Below are 13999 nucleotides of genomic sequence, written 5' to 3' on the forward strand. Positions count from 1 at the left end.
GAGGGAGAATGGAATGGGGGAGATATCAATGACCCGTCATTTTCACCTGATGAGGGATCTTCATCTGAGGATGAGGAGCCGACATCTTGTGTGTGTGTGTGATACAGAGAGTGTAAGCACTCCGTTTCTCTATTCCCAGTACAAAACAAGTCATTATCCAAAATTTGTTATTCTTCTTCTACAGTAATTAAATTATTCAAATGCGTCAATTATTTTGTTGTTGTTATTTGTTTGTTGTAGTCTTCAGTTTATTGATGAATTTTAAAATATATTTGACCTTTTTGATCTGTAATGAAATAGCCTAAAGCAATTGTAAAATTAACAAACCCCAGAAACTGAATTTTAAATTGTTATTTTGTCAAGTGCTATTTAAAAAACGTAACTGCTTCAAGAAATGACACCTTTTGCGATTGCTGATACTGTTGCAGGGGAAAAATGACCTGACTGGCTGTTTTAGTGTTTAGGGCTGAAAACATAGATCTTGCATATTCATCATGATAATAAGGTTAAAAGTAGGCCGAATCAAACAGTTTTACATTGAAGGACGTTTGTCACTATTTTCACAAAAACAGAAAAAATAAATGAATAAATAATAAAATAAAATAAAATATGTAGCCTATTGAACTTTCAAAGGGTTCTGTGAATCTGTCTGGGTTGTGTCCATGAAATGTGAAAATTAAAATTTCATCGTAGGACCAAACCAAATGCATCGTCTGAAAGGTCTCAACCTGGAGGGTAACATCATGTCAGCCTGAAGATGATAAACGGCTCCTGCTTTGAAATCTTGAACCTCTGAACCTTGAACCTGGTGCTTGTTTGAAGGCTTATCATTCAGCAACAAGAGGGGCTACAGATAAAGGACCAGCTGTTATAGAAAGATCTTGACCTCAGCTGTCATGTTTAAGGTCACTGTTGGGCACCAACTGGGGGCACTGTCAAAAATGGAAAAGTAATTATTACTCATTTATCAATTAGATTTTTAAAATCTGATAACACCAATGTGATTCCCACCATCCCCTAAAACCCCCTGGAGTACCTGCAGTTTAATACTGCCAGCTTCTAATTATGGAGATATATCAATGTATTTAAAAACTACGATTCTCTATTAGAGACGCCTCATACAACTTGTTATGAAGTGTACAAATCAGCCAGCATACTTAGTAGGGTTGTAGTCATGGTTATAAAAAATGGATCTTTACTCGACATATCAACAATCTACTACAGCCCCAAAAATATTTTATACTCCATCAAGATGATCAGGGTGAAAAAAAATCAGGAGGATGTCAGTTTAGCTGGTATTGTTGAAATGATTTGTTTCGAGTTGTGATCACTATCAGCGGGAGTTCAAAGAGCAATTAAGAATTTTTTTTTTGTAATTATGGCCTCCATATGTTTGTGTAATAGTGTAATAAACTGTTTTGAAATAATCCAGGTTCGTTGAAAACGTCTAGGGGACTGTGTACTTGAAAACTACAGGGGAGGATCACAGGGGTCACGGAAATAGTTATAAAGCATTTCTTTAATTAATAAATAATTGTACAATTAAAAACAGGAATTAGGCTAATAAATTAGTTTACAAATCAATTAATTTATCCGTAAATAAATAGACTAAATTACAAAGTAATTCATTATTTGATCATTTAAAAGGTAATTAAGAGGAATTATAAAGAGAATTTACAAATTAAATAATTATCCATCAATAAATTGCTCAAATTAAAAAGGGATTCTAACTTTATAATAGTGAATGAGTACATTATTTAAAAATACATTAATGAATTCCTATTTGAAATCTATTTAAAAATGCAGTTTTAAAAAGAGAATTAATTAACTGAATTTGCAAACTGAATTAAGAATACAGCTTTTAATTGTGCATTTAAAAGGGCTATTCCCTGTTCCATTTGCATTTCCATTTCCTCGCTGCTTTTCTTTTTTCCTTTTAACTACTGGATTTGCTGAGTCATTTAGCTTCTCCATTTAGCCTTTCTGTGACACTTTGCTCCCTGCGCTGTTAACATGCATGTTCAAGACTGTTGTTGTCGAGGCAGTGACAAATCAAGGATGCATGACCTGAGGCAAGAGACAAACAAGTATGAGTCTAATAATAAAGAGTGTTCATGATAAAAAAGAACAAATAAAAACACACATATGACGGTACACTTACTCTGAGTTGGTCATATAACTCCATAGACTACCACTACCTCCATGTACAATCTTGAAATGAGTTCATGCTTACTAAACTGTTGACAAATGACTTCAGCTGGATGTTAAAGTTAGCTGAGTAGAGTGAAGTTACACAGGGGCAATGCTAACCGCTACGCTAACTTGCCTTTTCTGATGTAACATGTTTGTTGTCTTGGTGGCAGCTTGTGGATTTGCATTTGTTGCTCCCAACACTTGGCAAACTCTCCATGGCCTTCAAGAGACGCCATGGGTTGGTTTTCCTCCTGGCCTCCTCAATTTTTTGAGTCACCAGCTGCCACTGTTTCTCAGTGGAGGTTTCACGTTTCTACATCACATTTGTGTAAGTTGCATGGGACAACGACTGGCTCCAAACTAGTTGTGAAGTCCCAAATCCTGCGTGCATTTACACGCCTTAAATTCAGATTTAAGATAAGCACAGAGAAACATTCTGCACAGTGAAGCTCAAATATCCATGTGAGGTAATAATAAGCAAAACACATTTTGAGTGGAGGAGGACTTTAAATTTGATCAAAATGTATTTTTGTTAAGGAGAAGTGACTCATCATCCACATGCAGGTTATGGTGAAAAGAAACAGCCAGAGATGTGCATTTGGGCTGTTAGTATAAGCATAAATTAGACCATATATACTGAAAAAGCTCAAGTCTTTTCTTTGTCACATTAACAGTGCACTATACTGAATGTAGCAAATCCATAATAAACCTTCAAAGACCATTGACGTGCTTGACTACATTTGAATCGGATAGAACGGTGAGGGGTTAGGTGTAAGATGTCGACCAGACACTTTTTAAGTGCTGGCTTTGACTCTAAAAGGGTATTTCAGAAGTGGCTGTCTTTGCTGTGCTGTCGTCTAGACAGGAGCAGACAGCTAATGATCGGTAAAGATCGGGGAATGTAAGAGAAGGAAAGAAAGAGGGAGCCAAGCAAAGGGTATATTTAAAATGCACAGACAGGTGAACTTAAAAGATGGACTGAAGGGAAATAAAGAGCACAAATTGAAGTTGACCAATTTGAGAGCAAGCAAAGCAAGTTAGACAGACAGATGAACGCAAACGGGTTGACCAAAAGACAAATTTATCCAATCATAGAGAGACTACTGGCTGATAATGATCAGCACTTCTGATGAGGCATGGAAATCATTTCTGATAAAAATGAATGTGTAGGCTACGTTTTTTGGAATCTTCAAAGCTGTAAAAAGCACACAAAGCACATAAACTTTATATACTGTCCATACTTTTTTCTCAGTTTTAGACTTTAGGTCCACATAAAACTGTAAAATGTCACATCACACTCTCAAAGATTCACATGTGTGCACGTATGCACACGTACAGCTGTTCCGTAGCAGATGACAATCGAGGGCCGAGGCTGAGATAATCAGTGAATACTAGAAAGGCAGCTGATTAACAGCCACTGCAAGCTGAGGCAAGTTTGAGCAGATTAGCAGCTTTCTGAAGAGTTGAGAGGACAAAGATATGCCTGTCAGGATCTATCCATTTGAGTAATAAGGTACGTGTACGTGTGTGCGTGAGCGTGTGTGTGCGTGTGAGTGTGTTTCAATATGTCTCTACAAATATCTAGTGTGTCCGTCTTTCTTAATGGGACCACATGCGGCAAAAAAAAAAAAAAAAAAAAATCATTTCAATGTGTTTTCTTCACAGCGTAGAGTTGAGGCTCATCATTTTCACTGTTTACTGATTCTCACTGACAAACGTCCAAGATTATGTTTTTTTTAAATGAACAGTGCAGTTTGGATTCTGTGTGAAACAGACAAGAACTGCTCAGAATGTGCTTCTGATAATATAAATGAAGAGAGAAACGTGGAGAAGATTCAAATGAGCTGCATTAATCAATAAATTGTTAAACTAGCATATTTGGGCTACGAATGGCACACATGGTATTTTTTATCCAAACACTCATCAATTCCCTTTTGCAATTTCCTCTACTAGCTGTGGCCAGCCCCCCCCCCCCCCCCGCGCCCCCCTACCCCCCAAAAAAACCTGCTTTGTGTGCCTCTTCTCTCCATCACAGGAAAGGCACAACAAAAGCCAGATAAGGACGAGGAGCTACAGTACATATTAAAAGAGAACAGACAGCTTAAAAGACGATTGCCTGCACTCTGAGCTGCATGTGGAGTCTTCAATATCCTGCCAAATTGTTTTGGCCTGTGCTGTTAAACATGTCCAAGGATTTTCCAGTGGAGGAGGAGGAGGTAACGAGCAATATGTAAGCCAATTAAAAAGATGAAGAGAAAGAGGCCCTGCGTGTCCTAACTGGGTAAATTTAAATGTTTATTCTGAATATTAAACGCAAGAACAATTGCTGTTCTGTGAAATGCCCTACATAGTGAGATATATCATGTAAAGTATGGTGAAAAATGGGGAGAATAGTGGCAAACTGATGAATTATAAGATGACATTAATCAAAAAAAAAAAAAAAAAAAATAGGGAATGAAACAAGAAAGAGACATTTGCTTAGAAATATGTTAGGCTACATACCAAACAGAAGAAAAAAGTCAGAGAATGGATGTCAAACGAATTAAAAGAGACAGTGACAGATCTTCAGAAACATCTCAGTGGAGGGACAGAGAGAGAGTGAGTGAGAGAGAAACAAACATGAGTGAAAATGACAGGAATGAATAGAGGAAGCAGAAACACAATAAGACAGTGCCAGACAGAGAGAGCAATGACACCCTGGGCGATCTTTTTAGCAATTTACTTGACACAGAAAACTGTATTGGGGATCTCAGCGGGGACACCAAAACAGAGCATTCGTTTCATTTTGAGGCAAACCTATGTGGTTAAAAATGGATAGAGCCGAAGCAAAGCCAAACACGGCTTTCTAATCATTTTTTGGGTGGGACCGCTGCAGTGGCAAATACTGAAGCAATACTCTCATATGATCTTAGATGAAGTTTTTCAAGCTATTCTAAATAACAAATATTTACATTTATACTGTTAAAAATAGATATTAAAGCAAAATTGAAAGCTTTTAGCACCATCATTCCTAGTGTAGATGATGGTGTTTGTGTATTTACACCCAGGAGCTCGGTTGCATCTTTATAAACTTCAGAATCTTATAAAAATCTAAAGTATATTGTACATATTGTTGTGGTGCAGTTTGCTTTACAGATAGGAGTTGTCACAGCATAAATATAAAACACAACTTTGACAGAGTTAATATTGGAACAGGTTAAAGTTTAACAGTTATGTTACAAGTGTCATTGTGTTCACAGATATTAGCCCAGCCAAAGACTGAAAGGACAGCCTCACTGCAGTTAGAGATTTCCAGGGTTTCAGTGAATTTGTCAGCCAGAAGCTTGTGTGTGTGTGTGTGTGTGTGTGTATGTGTGTAAAAGGCAGAATGGGCCTGTGGCCTGCTAGGTGTGTGTGTGTGTGTTGGCACTGTGTAGTCTATAACTTAGCCGACTCTAGGAAAATTTCAAGGAGAGGAAACACCCTACATTGCAAATTAAGTACAAAATATGTAATATATGTAATTATACACAATAATTCATAGCAGTGATTCGCATCTGATGCATCTAGGTCGTTGTAGTGATCAAAAAATTCATCCTGGGTTGGCAGATCTGGGTTTAATATTCCCTGTGAGCCAAATAATTACTGTCAAATAAGCCTGAAACACATAAATCTTAGCACATGCAGAACATAATTTTTAAGTGTGAGTCCCACACACATAGCTTTGGCAGTGGGTCAGTTGTTGTCTGTCAGCTAGTCAGGTTAGCTCCAGACTGGACCAGATGTCCAACCGAAGTTGGATGACGTTATGTCTCTGCAAACACAAACAATCAAACATCTTAAACCATGTGGGACTGCATTACCTGAATGCGCCTATTGCAGTGTTGCAGCCCACCTGCGTTAATCAGTCTGTCTTTCCTGTTCTGTACAAACAAGCATAAGCTGCAGTCATCCAGGAATTATCCATTTCACTAGCAGTTGTTCTCAGCTGGACCTCCAGGTCTACAGAGAGCTGCATCTTTAAAAATATGAATGAGTAATAGCATTAAGGAATTGTTCGACATTTTGGGATGCTGTACACTTCTTTTGCTGCTGAGACTTAGATTATTACCATATTACTGTTTGCTCAGTAAATATGAAGCTGAAGTCAGCAGATGGTTAGCTTAGCTTAGCACAAAGACTGGAAACAGGGGGCTAGCCTGCCTCTGTCCAAAGGTAACAAAATCTGCCTACCAGCATAAAAATCACTTATTATTAACATAGTAAATGCTCTTTTGAAAAAAGTGATAAAAGTCTTAAAAGTTGCCAGATCTAGCTAGAAAGATGCTAAGTTGTCAGTAATGGTTACTGCAAATGGTTTAAAGTATGTTAGCTTCATATTTACTGTAAAAAAAAACATGTGAAACTATTCTTTCAAACTTCACTGCTGGGTAATAGCCTAGTTGATTTAAGTTCATCATAAAAATGCTACACTTGTTTTGATGAACAATTTTATTACATAATTCACTTTATATTTGACAATAACTGGGTTAGAGTGAGCATTACTGCCATATTGACGTTGCAATTGCCGTTACAAACACAGAGTGTGATTTAATTTGATGCTGCCAGGGAAAAAAAAAACTAGGCAGAGATTTATGTTTGATTAAATATTGGTAAAAATAGGTTATAAATAAGAATAGCGCAAATACCCAACAACAATACCTATATTAAGACACAGCACTCCATTATTCTCTATTTTATTCTGTTCTAGTTTAATCCGTTAAATCCATTCAGCTTTTATACTTTGGAAACACATGGATTTATGTTCCTTAAACAGTCGCAGATTTGCCATACACCATGCAGAGACAGCGTCTTTTCCATCCCTATAACAAAATCAATTCAGCCTGAATGCTGATGAAGAAAAAATAACAGCATCACATAAAACAGGTTTCTCCTTGCCCTCCTCCACTTTTACTACCACCATACCAGCTTCGTTTATACGGTCAGCTTTATTAACTTAAAATCAATTCAAGGGCCAGTTGTTCCCTTGAGGACAGGAAGAATGAGCGTCTGGAAAGATTTTATTGTACTTGCCGCAGAAATAGAAAGTACTCAAAAAGAAGAGAGGGCACTTAGATGGATCCAGATTACAGGCTCACTTGTGGCCAGATTGGCCGTCCAGACCAAACTCTGGAGGAAGAATCCTGGATATGAAAAGGTGATAGTGATGTTTGGCTTGTTTTATCTATTTAGAATTTCCAGATGAAAAAAAAAAAAAACACAATAACGGCCATCAAGTGTAAAATTGTGAGGAAAGGCTGAGGACATAATCTATCATGACATATCTTGAGAATGGATGTTATTTTTGAAGATATATGATGCTTGAATATCACATTCAGGCATCATTTCAGTGATTTTTACTGTTGCTACAGAAGGTCATTGTGTTTAAGAAATTAATTTTTATGAAGGCAGCAATGGTGTTGAAAATCTATTCTCTCTGTGGAAATAATGCCCATGCTCCGAGTAACAATTTTGGGGCAGTGCAGGCCATTTTTTTCTCTTTTTTTCTCTTTACAGTCCATCGGTTGTACATTCTTGAAAAAAATACAATGAGTCAACACAGGTTGATTTTTACACAACCTAGAAACTAGTAGAGAAAACAGAAAAGAAGAAACCACAAAGGATGAGTCATTTCATAAATATGTTTACGCCTAAGTGACAAAGCCCTCTAGTGCCAATTAATTATGACGTGACGAAAGGAAGAAATTATTAATATAGAGCAACAAACATCAACGAAACATCTGACTTCAGGAACGACACAACACAACAATTCATTAGACAGGAAATTGCTATTCGTGAGGCAACATTGCTTTTTTAAACCATGACTATGATCACCCCCAAACTTTAACATCCTGGTTATTATTGTAACCGTGTATTACATTACTCATTACTTTACTTTTGTTACTCATAGGTCAAAGTTGCCTTAATTATGTTAAATTTCAAGTAATTACACCACTGTAACTAGTTACAAAGTTATGTGTTCCTGCCCAACACCGATGCAGGAATACTTTACTATTGTATTGGTGTGACTTGAAACCAGTGGCTGCCTGGAAGGTTGACTTCATCTTACTCTAAAACAGTCATAATGTAAAGTGTGGGTGACTTGTGGTAAATGGGCTAAAACATGCAAAACACCGGCACGGCCCCTTTGAAGTCTAGTGCTATAGCACAGTAGGCTGGGCCTTACCACACTACTTACTCTCTACGTCCCGCAGTCTGACCTCAACTACTATCATGAGTGTGTATGGGTGACTGCATATGCTCATGTGTGTTTGGGTGTGTGTGTGTGACTGTGTGTTTGTGAGAGAGAGAGAGAGAGAAAGATTACACTTCCCTTTTGTACATTTTTTATGTCCTGGTGCTGGATGCCAGATGCCAACTCCCCACACACACACTCTCAGTCTACAGCCGGAGCCTGTAAGTGTGTTTATTACCTCCAGTCTTTGGACAGTAAAGAACAGGAAATGTTTTTCCTCCTCCTCTCACCTTCATGCACACACACACACACACACACACTCACACACACACCACCTCTGTCACTCCCTTCTACTTTCTGCTTCCCTCTGTCTTTTTCACCCCCTCCCTCATGGCCTCCCACATCCTCTCTCTGGGTACCAAAAAAGGCTTAAGGAATTTATAAGAGTTTATTTTATTTTGGTTCTTAATATATTTTCTGGACCGCTGCATTATTGCTTTTGTGTAAAAGCGTGGGAGTCAAAGCATGAGAAATACAGGAAACATTTTTTCCCCCTTTGCATATAACTCCAATTTCAATGGTGTTTCCTTAATTTAGTATACAAAATGTAACTTCAGGCTACATTGCTCTGGGATGTAGCGGGTTCCATTGCAGCTCTGCCTCTCACCTGCTCAACCTGGTCTCTTACAAATTATGTTCAATTGAAACTATTTCTGCATTAGATTTACATTCAACAGCAGTTTGGTGCCAGTACAAGAAGCAGTGTGATACTCGCACGGAACAGAAATAAGTAGAGGCTGTACAGAAATATGACCATCGTATTTATACTACATAGGTTCAGAGTTATCTAGACCACTGACCTACATCAAATGTGTGGGTGTAACAGCAATAAAATGGGTTCAACCTGATATGTCAAATGTAAAACAATGTGTATTCATCCGCAGCTACAGACCTGGGTGTTAAGATTTCTACAAAAAAAACAGAATAACACAAAATCAACAGCAATTTGTATTTTAGAGACTGCATAGCTAGTTGGTCATCTAAAACTCTTTTGGATTTTACAGGGTAAGTGGCTACTCTTCTTTTCAGCCCAGTATTTTATAAATATATAATTTCTCCCATTATCATCTCTACCAACCTCACTTCTTTTCCTCTGTTACTTCTGCTTTACTAACTGAGCATCTTAGTTGTAATTTTCTTGCAATGTTCTTGTGTCAACAGCTTGTCAACAGTGATCAAAATGCCAATTTCAAAAACAAACTAAATAGCAAAGGGAACTTAAAAAAGAACATCGTTTCTTCTACTAGTCATCTCTCATTTCTTCTATGAATTACTATTCACTGCTGGCCTGATCATAAACAGACTATTAACATGGAATCTGGGGAGTCACTTTGATGCCTCTGACATCTCTGTAAGTAATGAGGAAATTTGCAGCTCTAATAAGGGTGTGCTGATTTTCAAGTCGTCACAAGGGTGGGGGGTGGGAACTTCTTGACAAAGTTCATCTGTGACCACCACCTCCCAACTGAGTGCTAAGCGGTTTGGACACCAGATACCACCATTTACATTCAAACAGTCAATTTCCCTTGCAAGAGACCACACCACAACAGAGCACAACCCATGTGTTACTGAGAGTTTAATTAGTGACATAATAAATAGTTGTTAAATGGATGGAAGATTAAAAAAGATGAAAGCAATGCATAATAATTCCCGCAGGTAGTTCAAAAGGTAGAGCAAGAAACTGACACTTTGAGGCTCAGAGGATCTAATCAAACAAGGGATATGTGCTGGAAAAGCATGGACTTGTGTAAAGCATTTAAATTGCCGACTGCAAGGTTTTAATATTTCTGATCCAGAATCAGAGGTTCCAGACTCCTGTTAAACAAGAGGCAGGGGGGTGAATTCTTACATTTGTTTATGATCTGAGTACAGTGTGGCTATGCATAGTTTGTATTCCTGATAATGTGATAAAAGATGATAGTAGTTAGATAGTTAGTTAGTTAGAAGTTATCTAGCAGTGGTCTGTTTTGGATTTATTCTGCAGCAGTGACCAAGAATATTGAGAATCCATTCTCATGGTTGCAAAAAGCAAAATACATTTTATCCCCTTTGTTGTTGAACCATCTCACCTCTGAGTAGCACGTATAAAAGATACATGAAAAAATATGTTTGTTTGATGCTCCCTTAATATGGTTTACAACTTTTACAAGTGCACAACACCTCACTGAGCTTACTACTTCGGAGGCTCAGACCATCTGGTGAATCATACAGCAGTGTTCCCCCTATATTCATTCAACAGCAGTGCACTGCTAAAATTTCACACGATCATTAATATTAATGGGCTACTAATGATTTTCACTTGCACACTGTGCAAGCACAATAACACCCTACGTTACTGTGGAACTGTACAAGAGTAGCATAGCTCCATTAAGGAATAGGGCAGTGCGTAATGCGTGTGTGTGTAGTGAGTATGTAAATAAGCGTGTGTAGTTGAGCGAGTACAGAGAGCAAGCGGCAGAAAAGTGACAGTGAATGCAAGCGGAGCAGAGGAAAAGGTCAGCAGTAAATTGTCAGTCTGGCAGTAAATGTACAGGCTACAGTGCGTCACTTCATAAATGCTGCAGCTCATCGAGACCAAGAAATTATTCATCTATCGAAGGGGATTAGACCCAAAGTTAGCAACAACGCATTAGCTTAACCTGACCAGACTCACTTAAGGTGGACTGACCTTTAAGGTGGAACGGCTATTCTCATTTTAGTGTCAATCTCAGCTGCTCTTTAACAGAGAACGGAGAAATGTCCGGCTGATGAGTGTCTTGAGTCTTTGATAGGCCTACAGGCTGCCAATCGTGCTCAAATGTTTCAGCACTGAGGACAGCATGCAGTGCTCTACGTGCATCGACTGACGAATGGTTCAGCACCACCGCCAATAGACAGCGACGGGCCAGGTGTACTGTCTCACTACCATGTCTTTCTTACACAAGAATAACATAAACATAGAATAGACACTGCAGTCTACAACACTATACAAAGCCTATTCAAACATTAAGTAGACACAGCGATCTACAACACTACAAGGCCTTTTTAAATACAAACTGTATCTCAAACAGTTAACAACTCCACAGGCAGTGGCACAGACAGGTGCCGAGATACAGTAAACATGGAGTTAAACAGATTAATCTGACATTCTGACTGATTTCTTCATAACCAAAATTTAAGCTAATAAAGACTAATTATGGATGTTTGTATCTTTGTTGAGTCCTGGAAACGCCCAGTATTTCCCAAGAAAAAAGCAGTGCAATAAGAGGAAAATCTTTAAAGATTTACAGAAATTGCTCTCTTTTTTCTGTTTTATACTTTTTATCAGCTTGTGACCCCACACATTTATCAAGGTTTGATAATTAAGTCTGAAACTAAGCACTTACAGTAGCAGTGGCGTGGACAGAACCCAAGCCAGACAGGTCATTATAAAGAAACAGAGACAGAGCTTCTGCACAGGCTTATTCTCAAACCACACACAGTCAACAGCTAACTTAACCACTTACAAATGCAAAACTGGGGAAAATACACCTTATTCATAGCCTCGGCGGGCTTTTCAGTCCCAGTACATAACATAACTTCGATAAGTTATGGAAGTTGTATGCTCACTCACCCAATTGTTGTCCCTGCTCAGCCTGCTGTAGTTTAGTGTAGTCCATTTGTGTATTCCACCATCCTCCATAGAACAAAATAACCTGAACAGGTTAACGAATTGTGTACATATCACGGTCCCTTTTTAAGACTTCATCCTCCTCTCCTTCATGATGGCATTTTGTCAATGTTTATGTCCCGCTCAACACACAGAAAAAGTGAGGTTGGATAGTCTGGCCGTTAGCCACTGTCAGGCTAGTAGTGCTAGCAATGACGTTAGCTTGATTATGCGCTGTTCTTACTCTCTGGCTCCTTGCGTTTCAATGCACTCGATTTGTACTTTCTCTCCATTTTACCCCCTAGCTACAGTGAAAAATAAAAAAAAACGCATCACCTTGACAGTGACGTCACAGTGTGCGACAATATGCCGCACTCAGGGCAGGTTGCTAGCGTTTAAAACTCCCGGTAGCTAAATAGAGTGGCAGGGGCCCAATTAAGGGGGCACTAAGGGGGTGGAATCAACGACAAAACAAACAAGCTACAGTGTCCCTGCTAGTGCTGTTTGCTGCATAAGACGAGAACCCCTTGACTGTGGTGGGGACTCCTCTCTGCTCTTCAGAAGCATGGATGTATTATAAGAGCTGGATACTGGACTAAAAATGGCGCCCATTCAGTCCTATAGGAATTGCTCGCCTGACGCATACGCCATAAAAAGTTTCTAGCTTCCGGGTTAGCTTCCGCGTTGTGCGGCCCACTGAATGTGCGCAGTACATTATCCATGTTAAGAAGACATAACACACACAGATGTGGTCTGACTTTTTATTTTTTTGCCACAATCAAGACACACAAACACACTTTATTCAAAATATTTAACTAAACAACAAACAACAACAAAATAAATAAATAAGTTATTTAATTTTTTTAAGTCAATTATTAATATTTTCCAAGACATTAAAAGGAAACAGATTTGTACTTTAAATTTAATGATCTTTCTTTAAAACATATTGAGAGGATCAAATTTTAATACCTTTTCCCTGTCAATTTTCTGTTCATTATTTATCTATTTCATTATTATTATTATTATTATTATTATTATTATTATTATTGTTATTATTATTATTATTATTATTAAGATTAGGATTTTCACCTTTAACTGAGTGATTGCATAATGTCCTATGGACCTGTTTTTCTTTTCATTATTATTTATTTATCTTAAATTTGTGGCATATTTAATGCTCCATAGTTTATCTGCAGGAACTGTGGTTTCGTTTGACAAATGTATAATGTTATTTAACAAGGCAACATGCCATACAAACATGGATAGGGCTCAGTATGATGTGTCATGACCAAAAATAAATAAATAAACATCTGAGTTTAGAACATGCATATTGCGACATCTAGCGAGCACACTTGGTGGTCTTGTGTGAGTGAGTATATCTGCCAGTTTGATTGTCTATCATGTAAAGTTCTTTTAATGAACCATCCTACGCATATAATATTTAAGTATTGTTTTTTGATAAAGAAGCTAGGACACTGGGGCATGACAGTAGCCAATTTGCTAATTTGAACTCAGCTAACGTTCTAGTGAGTGTTTAGCTCACTAGCTAGTACAAATCGACATAAGTTAGTTGAGATACAGTTACACTGGTCTTCATACAGGCCCTCCCAAAATCAAAGGCGGTATAAATAGTTAAAGTTTAAAAACAAAACATTTGTGGCTCTTTAGAATATTTCTTTATTCTTTTGTTGTTCTCCCAATAATGTGAGCTTTTTACAGTGAAGTTCAGCAGCCGCCCTGATGCCACTTTTTTTTCTTTTTTGCGACAACCCCCCTTTTTTTCTGTTCTTTTTATGTGCATTATGCCGACCTTACATCAAACAACTTTTCAAGCAATTTCACTACTGAAGACAAATTTCCTATGTTGGAATAAAATCATGAGAGTTTTCTAGAGTTCTGGCACG

General features: G+C 37.9%; 1 long non-coding RNA gene across 7 annotated transcripts in view; it reads right to left on the minus strand.

The window, feature by feature from the left end:
- LOC122968478 overlaps positions 1 to 12693 on the minus strand; it is a 99908-nt gene extending 87215 nt beyond the window's left edge. For all 7 annotated transcript variants that reach the window (XR_006398835.1, XR_006398832.1, XR_006398833.1 and 4 more), the window contains exon 1: positions 12060 to 12693. This is a non-coding gene — a long non-coding RNA (uncharacterized LOC122968478). The remainder of the gene's footprint in view (positions 1 to 12059) is intronic.
- Between the last annotated feature and the right edge of the window lie 1306 nt (positions 12694 to 13999).

Source organism: Thunnus albacares, chromosome 18 (assembly GCF_914725855.1).
Source record: "Thunnus albacares chromosome 18, fThuAlb1.1, whole genome shotgun sequence".
NCBI classification, from domain to species: Eukaryota; Metazoa; Chordata; class Actinopteri; order Scombriformes; family Scombridae; genus Thunnus; species Thunnus albacares.